This window comes from Notothenia coriiceps, unplaced genomic scaffold (genome assembly GCF_000735185.1).
Source record: "Notothenia coriiceps isolate Sejong01 unplaced genomic scaffold, NC01 NC01_scaffold00034470, whole genome shotgun sequence".
Taxonomy (NCBI): Eukaryota; Metazoa; Chordata; class Actinopteri; order Perciformes; family Nototheniidae; genus Notothenia; species Notothenia coriiceps.
The window spans coordinates 205,576-218,212 of NW_011367171.1; the positions used below are offsets into that span (position 1 = coordinate 205,576).

Here is a 12,637-nt window from a genome sequence, read left to right on the forward strand (position 1 = left end):
GAGAGAGAGAGAGAGAGAGAGAGAGAGTGAGCACATGAGCACAACCTGAACCACAGTGTGCTGACCACAGTGTGCTGACTGCAATTAAGATTTTTACTGAGAATATACTCAACTTCTGCGCTGACCATGAAGCTTAAACAACCACACATCAAAGTGTGTCTTGCACATGCAAAGCGACACTTCTTTTCTCTGTTTAGTTATAAAAGAAAATCCACTTCAAATGTCTCTGCTAAATATGCAATTGCCAAGGCGGTTTTCTGTGGACTCGCTTATCAGCAAACATACACACCTTGCAGAATGACAACCTTGAGAGAGCTTGACGTGAGAGCTTTTTCAAGCCGTCATGGTTCACTGATTAATTGAGCATTCATATCATCCAGCAAGCTTCATTTTTATTACCACCAATATTTAAAGCCCCTAAAATACACAGTGCGACGAGCAGGCGTTCAGTAGAAATCCATTTCAAAAGTTGGCATTTTATTGAAATCCCTCTCAGTGTTGCACAGTGAATCACATGAATGCTTAATGCAACTGTGGCTCCCAATGATTTTGACTTTAGTCAGGTAGAGTAACATTAAACAGTAATATGTGTTGCCGTGAAGAATGATAATTTCTCTGGATACAAGAGAGACAGAATGCCTCATTGCAAATATGAAAGAGTGGAAACATACCTTCACAAAATACAATAACAGATCTAACATACATTAAATGAAATTGTGTAAATCCTTAGAAAGATAACATGATGACAAACAGTGAACAGAGTTAGAGCATTTTGTTGACACTTGCAACTCACAAGTATCAAGACAATACATCTGATGTGTTGTTGATAAGAGCATTAAATAGTTTCTTGTGTGGAGCAATCACTTCCAAATCTGACATATTTATTTGACTGATTCAGGCCAATGCACTGATAAACTCCATAGTGTTTTTATACCAGAATACACAGTACCACTTTACAATAAGACTACCCTCATAAAGGATTCATAAAGGGTTTATAATTAGGTTATGAATTAGGTTGTAAACACTTTATTAATCATTAAGAACCATTTATAAACCAGTTCTTGTTAGAACTGGTTTATAAATGGTTCTTAATGATTAATAAAGTGTTTACAACCTAATTCATAACCTAATTATAAACCCTTTATGAATCCTTTATGAGGGTAGTCNCAGCCCAGCAGCTGATCTCTGAGCAGGAGAGGCGGGGAGAGAGAGACGTGGGGAGAGGGAGGCGGGGCTATTTCATCGTAATCAGAAAATGATCGTATAGGGCGTACACACGGAGCCGTTTGAACCCCCAGAGCGTTCCGTTTGCAGATCTATCCACCTTGGGACCCGTTATCGTTTGCGCGGTCCTTTTCTATCGTTTTGTTTACGGCCTCGTGTAAACGAAAGGGCTATACGCAAGAGAAACTATGCGGATACAACCCGTATCGTGCTCGTGTAAACGGGGTCTGAGACTTGTTTCCGACTTTGTGGCAAGATTTTGGGGAAGGCATTTAGCATGAAAATGCATCTGCAAACAATGAGAAGGCATAAAGAAATGGTGTGTAAGACCTTGGCTGGCCTGTACAAAGTCTTGACCTCGATCTCATCTAAGTACTCCAGGATGACCTGGAATTCCAACTGCGAGCCCAACGTCAGTGTCCAGCTTCACCAATGTCTGTCGGGCTGAATGGAAGCAAATCTTTGCATCCATGCAATGTAGTTTATTTAGGAAAATGTTATAGCTACACCTATCAATTTATCAGTGAATTATCGTCCTTGTCTATAGGCCCAAAGGATAAACAAGTTAGAGAAGGCAAGGAGTTAATAGTCTTCTGTTAACCAAGTTTAGGTCCTGAGGCACACTCACACACACATAAACACACACAGTCTGCTAAGGTTACAATGTTACAGGTGCAAGGCCAAAGTGCATGTATGTGTGTCATGGATACCTAAGCATTCTCTAAATGCATGCACACATTGGCTGACCCCCTCCAAATATAGTGTACTGCATGCTTACTAGTAGCATAAAGCCCAACTTGAACACCATAAAAGTTTCCGTCCAACAAACTGCAAACACATACCAAATAACTCAACTTTATCTTGCAATGCAATGCATATTTTTTCTCTCAGTGGTGTTTCTTTTTCTTTTCTCATGAATCCATCCAAACCAGTCACACTGTCCTCTATGCCTCCTGTTCTGTCTCTATGTTCTTTCATTGTCTATCATTGGCATGGTCACGATCATTGCATAATCGCACAGTCGCTTACTTATCAAGAACGCTCAGTCTGGCACTTGTGGGGCCGTCTCTGTTCCCTTCTCCACGTAAACACACAAACCAAAAACTCACACGTACACACACACACTAAATCAAAGACTCCTTCATGTCTTTAACCATTAACTCTGCATCTTTTGTTGCATCCCCTGTTGAGCAGAATTTGTTGCATAATGCTAATGTGCCACTAGAAAAGCACCTGTAGATGTAAATGTAATACAACTTCCAGTATAACAATGGCACATCCACCCACGCTCAGCCACTCATAGACTTTTGAAGCTTTTACATGCGTTAGATTTATTTAAGTATTTTCTTTTTTGCAGATTTTTGTAGGTTCACATTTCCTGTAAAGAAGTACCAAGATCACATTGTGCAAATGTTGATAATGATAAGACAAGAGGAGTCACTCAGAAGGGCAGCTCATGTTTGATCATTTAAAAGATTGTCTAATACAAGACTGGGAATTCATTTAGTGAGCAGAGGCCATTAATAATTGATATGCACTCTAGTCAAACAGGAGATGTGTACTTATTGGTGTGTGCACCTCTTGGCAAAGACTGGTCACCATGGTGATCTCCAAAACCGGGGTCTCCTAAGTGACACAAGTGGGTGGCAGTTATGTCCTCAGATATCAAATTACCAAACAAAGGCAAATATACATGAACAAAAACATCTTTCTATATGTGTTATGTATTACAGTACAAGTATTACTTGAGGTCATACAGAACATTTTCATTTCTTCTTACAACATGGCTTTTTCAATCTAATCAATCCTGTTGTTTTTTTTGTAAGTTTACATACTGTGAGTTGTGTGGATGTGGCAAAACTACTGCAGCGCAAAGACGAGAGTGATCAGATGTGGGCCAAAGGTATAAACGTATTTTTTTGTAAATTCTTCTGGGAATGTGTGCAGTTTAATAAAAAAGATTAACATCCTTAATATTAGACATTTTATAAAAGTGATTCTGAGCTTTTTCAATTAAATGTCTTGAAGTAAAAAATGTGCTGCCAGAATCTCTGCCAGAATAACATCCCTGGCTTAGTAATGAATGCTTTGAATCAATATTCTGACAATATGGTAGGGTGATGCAATTAATAAAAGATATAATTTAATAGTTGAATTAATAAATGTAAGTTATCTTTGTAATTCCGTTCTGCTGGTGGTGTGTTAAAATCTTGCTGGATGTGGTTGCAGCTTTGGGAATTTGCACTCATTACTTAATTTATTTCTGAAATCCTTGCTCAACCCTGTGCCAGATGGTCAAGTTTAGCCATTTCAGCTAAACCAAAAAAAGTGTTAATATCATACACATTTAAATCTCTCAATGCACAGAAAAACAATCTAAGTATGATGGCAAAGTGAAAGTTAAATGAGTGGATCTGTAGAATCTTATGGCTTGTGATACAAAGAATTGGTAGATATTAAGGATTTTGTTTTAAACTTGACATTTTTGTCCTAGCCTCACATCTCAAAGTTATATCTGGATAGTTTAGTGTTAATCTAAAACAAAGGGATTACCTTTAATAGTTACATCACAACAATCTGAATCTGTTACTAAACTAAATGTCCTACTTTAGCTCTGGAAACTGCAGGACTCGCTAAAGTGTCCTCATTAGATTAGTGAGCTGTTTAGTTAATCCTCTAGTTATGTGTACAGGAGCTGAACCAGACCAGATGCCCACGCCCACACACACACACACATACACACACATGGATGTTGTATCTTTGGTAGATGACATATATGTTCCTATTGCAGGGCTGCAAAACCTGATCAGCATGCGGTTCGTCCAAACACAGGTATAACTGCTTCACTTGAGTGATTTATGGACGTTAGCTGAGTGGGCCATGCAGGTTGTGCGTCCAGTTTTCTGATGACAGCAGGTGATGGGCCGAGGGAAGGTCAGTTCCCATTTTGGAGGTTATTGGAAGAGTTAAAACAGGCAATGTTCGAAAGTTCAGTTAGGGCGGTGGTCTCCTCCCAAGCTCCTAACAGCTAACAGATGGTGTCCTCTACCAGAATGGACTAATGGGATGAAATAGCCTGATTCAGTTAGACATACACAGAAACACCCATTGATCCTGCAAGGAAAGAGGCTCATGGGGATCTGAAGGATGTCTTTTGGATAATTCAGTTGTAAGGAAAGGGAGGTTCTTTTGGAAAAGCCTTTTCATCAGGGACTCTACTCATTCAAATGAAATGTTCAAATCCAGAGGGGGATTTTTATAGGACTTTCAAAAGGGCAATATGCTGACAATAAAGACAACTTAGTCATTGTGGAATGATTCATAAACACGGCAGCCTAAAAAAATGAATGGGGTGCGTTGTAAGACATGTTGCAGATTACATGTCTCTTGATTATGTTTGGAAGACTAGACGTGAACTCCAAACTAAATTAACATTGGATAGTTGCGTGCAGGCAGAATGATAATATTGTGGTCATATTTGGCTTTGATCACTGCCATCCCATCTGTAAAGGCTTACTGGCCAAACCTGGTGACATTTTGGCATCGTTCAGAAACATTGAGTCACAGATTGGGTGTAACACTGACCTAAGACTTCAGGTATTGAATTATTATTCACTGTTAGAATTCCTAAAGGCCTACCATGTACTGCTTTAGTAACATTTGAGATTCCAATTTAGAGAGACGTTTAAAGGAAAAACAACACTTTGTGAAAACTCCACTTGAAGCCTATCCACACCTCCTTCTTCCGGTTGACAGCAGTACAGTGTAAGCATGTCATGTAATACAGTAATACAGCCGGAGGTCAGCTTGGATGTGAACGTAAAGAACAATAGAAGAACATCACCGGACGGGATTACCTACCTCCTCTAAGTCTCTATTGCTACTCTTATAGGATTATAATCAATTACATTACTGTGTCCACGTCCGATAAGGTAAGAAGGGGAGACGCAGTAAGTCTGGTTATAACAGGTTTAAGGTGAAGGGCTGTTAGCTTCAAAGGACTTGGCATCATCTTTCTGAAGTCTCAGTATTTATTATCTAATCTGTTACAGCAATTTCACATCTGTTTTTGGTTCAACTTAAACTGGAGAGGATATGAAAAGGGAGAGATTGAGTATAAGAATGAATCCTGTGGCGTCGCAGAGGATTGATTTTACGGTCGTCTCAGTGTGTGTGGGACCCTCTCTTCTCTTTACTCTTCACCGTCAATGGAATAAAGGATCTAATCCTATTATTGGATATTAAACTTAAGTCGGTTAACGTCTGGGGCTATGCCTATCACAGCGATAAGTACATCTTTGTGAATTGGAGTGAACATTCACTCTACAGTGTATTCGGTACCACTTTACAATAAGACTATCCTTTTAAAAGGTTTACGAATAGTTTGTAATTCATTTATTAATTAGGTTGTGAACACTTTATAAATCATTAATAAGCTTTTATAAGACATGAGATAAACAGGGTAACTGTGACCGGTTGCTTGCCAAATAGTGAGCCCCCATTTATCTGTACTGCTTAGCCTTATATTGGCTACTTAGCTTACTTCGTCTTCTTCATCAGCCAGCATCCTTGGTGTCTGTTGCTCACTGAGTTGATTCTCCCCCTCCCTTCTTGATGTTTCTTNAGTCCTTTTGGATTCTCCTATCCACTATCCCTTAACCCCGTGACGTTTCACTCAGAGGTCAAGGAATAGGAGATAGGGTTAGAACTTAGGAGCTGATTTTTAAACTATCCGACCGCAACCTGAATTTCAAAATAAAAATAATCAGAAAACAGACGTAGGCCTATAAGGGACATTTCGAGCATTATTGCGATACACAGCCACTGAACTGATTGCCCAAGATCCTCAGCTATGGTTTAAGCTCTCTGATTGCTATGATATGGGATATGGTGTTAATGCCATTGTCACTGTCACTAACCGATCCGTCACCCTGCCCGATCTGTACTGCGCATGTGCGAGATGGTCCGCCATATTGGACAACTCCGTACGGCAACCCAAGTCGGACACTTGACACAGTGGCTTTTGGCAAAGCTCAAAAATAAAACAAGAGAGAAATTAGTTATTGTTATTACAACGTGACTTCACTATTATTTAACAACTCTTTTTATTGGGCTCTTTTATTTGGGGTTAAGTAAATTGTCAGAATAAGTTAGAAATGAATTTAACTTCTGTTAGACAGCTATCATACTGAATAAATATTTACTGTGAATGTATGCAAAAATGTATGGCATATGGCTGTCTAACTCATTTCTGTCTCGTTTTATTTTTGAGCTTTGCCAAAAGNTACGGCAACTCTAATAGGACACTTCACACATTGTCGTTTGGCAAAGCAGAAAAAGAACACAAAAAACCGGGAGAGATGAGTTATTGTTATTACAACGTGACTTCACTATTATTTAACAACTCTTTTTATTGGGTTCTTTTATTTGGGGTTAAGTACATTTTCAGAATAAGTGAGAAATTAATTTAACTTCTGTTAGACAGCTATATGCCATACATTTTTGCATGCATTCACAGTAAATATGTATTCAGTATGATAGCTGTCTAGCAGAAGTTAAATTCATTTCTCACTTATTCTGACAATGTACTTAACCCCAAATAAAAGAACCCAATAAAAAGAGTTGTTATATAATTGTGAAGTCACGTTGTAATAACGATAACTCATCCCTTTCGAGTTTTCTTTTTGAGCTCTGCCAAAATCAAGTTTAGCTGTTACATCTCCTTGTTCTCTCTTGTCCTTTCTCTTTTGAGCGCTGCGCTTGTGCTTTGGTTTGCTCTACATTATAAATGCAAGATATTACATTTTTTATAATGCTACCGAACTTGCTGCATCTATACAGTACAGTACAGGTCGATTAAACGGTTCGCTCGTCACACAAGGTATCACATGACATGAAAGGGAGCAAGGTCATTGGACAGACAAATTACAAATTAATTTAGGTTGCTTGGTTACTTTGAAGACTACGTGAACCGGTCAATGCCATTGGGGCCCCAACATTTTTATTTATTTTATTTTAATTTTTTTTGCATGGGTCCCTTGCCGGCTCTGGGCCCCGGTGCGTTGCACCGGCTGCACCGTCGATAGTCACGCCACTGGACAGAGGCCAAACCATTGCAGGAGTATTTCCACACTTTGAGAATGATGCTTGTTGTGCAGCATTACAATAAACGATCATTACTCTTAAAGGTTCTCTGTGAAGTTTAGGGCCTGTTGGAGCTGTTTGTGGGTTACATGGTTACACCATCCTAATAATGTTATCTAACTATTCTAATGACAGCTGTAGTAACATGCCAAGATATGAAGGTATCGTAAAAGAAGACTGCAAGCTAGTACGTTTTAATGTGAGGAAATTCTGGATTCATATTAAATTAGCTTAGAGAGTGCACACACATTACAATCTGTAATGTATAATGCCATGGTATATTTATAAACTGATGTTTCTAGAACAATGTAACATTTTCTAGGAAAGAGAAGCCAATCACATCATATATTAATGTCTTTCACCAAACAACACGCCTTTGCAGTGTGGCAGCTTTTTCTATATGAGGAATTACTCAAGAGTCTCCAAGTAAAAGCAATAATGAGACGCTTGGCCCAAAGGTGCTAAATTATTACTGTAGCCAATAAGCAATAAACATGACAAAGCTATTGTTCTGTATTGTAGTGCTGCGAGATTAAGATGTTCTCTCAGAGCTGCTCATTTTGAATTTGTCTTTTCAAAATGATAGTACAGGAGGAGCTTATGACTCACTTTATATTCAAAGAGAGAACAAATTCTGCATGAACTTTAAGACCTCCTCAGCTGCAGTCTGATCAATTTTATTTTTGGCTTTATGAAAGAAGGTCATAAGAGATGCACAGCATAATAACCGAGCAATCTTCTGCCTGGAGGGAAGCAAACACTCTCTTTCTTACTCAAATGCTGACATGAACATGCAGTACATGCACATATGAACACAATTATGCACACGTGTACCTAACAGCCATGCATGTGTACACACACACACACACACACACACACACACACACACACACACACACACACACACACACAGTGTGTGTGTGTGTGTGTGTGTGTGTGTGTGTGTGTGTGTGTGTGTGTGTGTGTGTGTACACATGCATGGCTGTTAGGTACACGTGTGCATAATTGTGTNCTCCAGGCAAAATCTACGTGTCGAGGCAGGCCTGGCTGCTTCAATAACAGCAAAGCAGACAGAGCCAGACACAGAGGGAGATAAACAGAATATTACATTACACCAAACTCCTGATAAAGATATTTGCACGGATACCAAGGAGCATGGGAAATAAACCCGGGCCACTCTAGATGGATGAAAGCCGCCAAATAACACAGAGATAACGGTAATAAAGGAGGCTGTGCTTCCACATCTGTGCTGAAAACTGGAGATATTAAATGCACTTGAACCAGTAAGTAGAAAAAAAGAGATTGAGGGCTCAGGGCCAGCGGCCACTCTGGGAGGAGTCCCAGCTGTTTAAGTGAGTAAAAGGAGTGAAGATGGGGAGAGGAAGAGACAGGTACAGTGAGAAAACACACACACACACACACACACACACACACACACACACACACACACACACACACACACACACACTCAAACGCAGCTGAGGTGAGTATAGTAACAGCGGGGTGGAATGCTGGCTGTAGCTAATATTAACACAAGTTCTCCCTCTCTTGCCCCCCAGAGTGTGTAAGTGTGAGTCACACATTTATCGTGTCTCGGTTAGGCTGCTTACGGGTACGGCCACTCCTTATTTCACTCTGACGTTGGAGCAAGCACACACTCACTAGGAGACACACTAATAATCACGTACTCTCCAAAACAAAAACAAAACCACTTCCCGTTAAAGGCTGGTAAAGGGCATCACAAGTTCAACAAGTCACACACACACACACACACACACACACACACACACACACACACACACACACACACACACACACACACACACACACACACACACACACACACACACACACACACACACACACACACACACACACACACACACACACACACACACACACACACACGACCCAGGCAGAGACATGTAGTCTAAAAACAAGATTGGACCAGACTGAGAAAAACATGCTTTCCACCTGTCAGCTATAGGAAATCTGTAAACATGCACACGTATTAAATCCCTTTAAGACTTGAAGTATAGGATTACATGAAACTGTACTGACAAGTTAGTGAAAATCAAACACACCCCTACACACACAAACACAGTCCTCAGCTGCTGTCAGTGTACTTCACATCTCTATATTCAACTACATGAATGGGCAGAATGCTGCCATCTGGTCACTGTCCTCCTACTAAGACAAATCACAGCTTCTCAATCATTAGAATCAAGCATCAATTATCCACGGCCCGGTGCCGTCTAAGCCCTGCTGATGGATCAACATGATCCTTTCGAACAGGTGACTGATTGATCACTGGGGAACGATTTGGGGCAAGTGGGCTTTTAGCTAGCAAGCAGGAGTCCAGAAGATAAAGGGAGATGATGGAAAAAGAGAGGACAAGAGACAGAAGTGAGAGGTAATGTTAAGGGGGAGGTTAAGGGGGGGAATTAGGGATTGGAGTTGTGGAGATCAGACTGTACAATGTCATAACATATATAATACAAGTGGCATGTAGGGGTCAGCCGATTATAGTTTCATTTTGGCTTATATGTCATTATCCTTTTGAGTGAGCATTAGGGAATGGGAAAGTGAAAGGTTTCAACTGGAGTACAAGCAGACATTTGTGGGGAGTCTTAATTGTTGAATGTGAAGTTTATATCTGTCTGTGTCAGGGTCTATGTTTAGACAAAAGAGATTAGACTTATGATTTTTCGTTATACAACTCTCATAAATAGTTCAGGGATGGATTAGAGATGGCGGACCACCCGGGTCTCCATCCCTGCCCTCTTTTTGTATTCATTATCCTTTATTATTTGAACTAAAACTTGAAGCTCCAGTTTCCTCTCTCTCCAGACCAAAGAGCCTCTGGTTTCACATTTCTCTTCTACCTTTTCTTTCTGTCTCACCTAAACCAAAGTTCTTTGCCTCTGTGTGTGGTGACTCGGGTGTAAAACTCAGGTGGGTCCAACCCCAGCCTGTGAGTCACACATGGACTAACCCATGACACAAGCACTGCTCTGACGACAGGACTTTCCATTAGACTCCTCTTATCCAATTATCAAGACAATTGTATTCCTTGTAGCAGGGGCTATTTTTTGTTTCGCTCCGCGTCTATTATCATTCTTAAAGGGCAATTAGAGAGCCTGAGCCAGTAATGTAATCAAGACAAAGGCTAAAAGGCCATAATGGCTTTTGCCCTTGTTTAGTCTCGGTGGCGGGTTTTAATCGACCTATCTCGGGAGCAGAGGATCGGCCGGGGACCGTCCTTCTGTTTCAGCTCAGTTATAAAATAATACTGTATTTGAAGCGTGGGGGGGGGATCACTCGCTCCACGCTAAAAGCTCAATAAATCGCACCGCGATATTGCGCGTCTGTCAAGCTCCATCGATCCCACTGAGTGGTAGGATAGCATTACATTTCTGACCTCAAAACAAAGTAATCAGCAATATCTGCCTCTCACTCTGACACACACACACACACACACACACACACACACACACACACACACACACACACACACACACACACACACACACACACACACACACACACACACACACACACACAGGTGCAGACCCTACAGACAGCCTCATAGGCCAAGTTCATACTCGTCAGGCTATTTTCTACTATTGGAGTACATGTCTGTGTATGTGTTGCGGTTAAATATAGTGGAGAATCTGTCCATCTGTCTTGGCATCCTGCTCACAGTCTTCTGCTTTTAAACCCCGCTGCTACAGTCTGAGCATAATCCTTTTAGGCGAGTTAAAAAGGTAGACCTCACACCTAAACCGTCTCATGCACCTTTAATTGTCACCTGAATGAAAACAACAAAAAGCTTTGCCAGTTGTAGCCTTTAGAGAGTATAAACAGCCTCCGGGCCTTAATGACACAATGTCTACAATATAGAAGCTTCACATGACATGTCAAATAAATCAGATCACTTGAAACATCGGGAAATACACACAATCACACAGACAGAGCAGTGAATGACTGAGACTGAACTACATACAATTTGAGCCACATACACTATCACTCGCACACACGACATATAGCCAAATTGCGCACAAAATCACAGATCCGCACTTACTTTGGGTTCGAGCCGTTCCAGTAGACGCTGTGCCTCTCTGCACAAGCGAACCAAGCACCGATGCTCAGCGCCAAACACATCAGATACACCAACTCCATATCTCCTGTTCTCCAAAGGACGCTTGAGTGAAACTAAATAAGCGCTAATTGAAAAAAACGCTTCTGTTATTGAAGTTTTTAATGCGTAAATACGCGCACCGAAAAACAACAACAACAACGGATTGAAAGCCCTTTAGTAGCAATGAAGGCAGATCAAGTGATGCAGTTCATCAAATACTGTGGCAACTCTTCAGTGGTTCACAGAAGCGCAACTTGTCTGTTTTGTGGAGCATACACTCCACCCCCCGATATAGTGCCAGCCAATAGCATTAAGACAAAATCTGAATGCCCAGCCTACAGCAGCCACTGGAGACGCTCCTCCAGCTGCTCCCACTCTAAAGCAGGAACATAAAAAACACAAAAACAACTCTACTACGATTATAATATTAACATCTTAGAAGAATAACAAATATATGTAAGCCACTGTGTCATATTGGGCTGATAGGATAAGACATTATGAACAAAAAAAGTGAAAATGTTAATAGATTAAAAAAACAACTGATAGGCTTATCTCTACAGTATGGAATAGATTTTTGAGAGACTTAATAAGCACCAATGATCAACACATTTTATTTATTAAAGGCTACCATACAATAAGGACATTTAACAAAAATACAATTTGCAGAGGTGAGTGATCACAGAATATATTTCAAATGCATTATTTAGATCAAGTAAAACACATTTTCTTCATTATAAATAGTCTTTTACTAGTCAATGTCCAGCAATCAAAAACATACAGTGTTCAAACTAACATTTTAAATGTAACTTAGTAGTAACTTGCTTTTGTCTAGTGGAGTACAAAGTACAGTATTCACATCTGAAATGTAGTGAGGAAGGATTCATTTAAAAACAAGGAAATTCGTTTTACATTTAAAAATAATTACTTAAAAATTGATTAAAGTGGTTTTCGACAGCCACTGTGTTATGGTGGTGTATTTTCTTGTTGTTATTGTTTTGTTCATGCTGTAACAATGCAATGTTTTGCTAATTAGCTGTGTTGCATTATGTTGTGACACACTGTATGTCGCAAATGTTTTGTATTGAGTTGTTAGCTGGTTATTGTGTGTTGTAATACAAGTTTGTCAAC

The 12,637-nt window shown here is 40.1% G+C and overlaps 1 long non-coding RNA gene across 1 annotated transcript in view; it reads right to left on the reverse strand.

Annotated features, from left to right (window-relative positions):
- LOC104962182 (uncharacterized) overlaps positions 1 to 11,744 on the reverse strand; it is a 24,134-nt gene extending 12,390 nt beyond the window's left edge. Inside the window, exons 1-2 of the long non-coding RNA XR_800180.1 lie at positions 11,453 to 11,744; positions 126 to 132 (exon numbers count right to left, since the gene is read on the reverse strand). This is a non-coding gene — a long non-coding RNA (uncharacterized lncRNA). The remainder of the gene's footprint in view (positions 1 to 125; positions 133 to 11,452) is intronic.
- Positions 11,745 to 12,637: the final 893 nt, after the last annotated feature.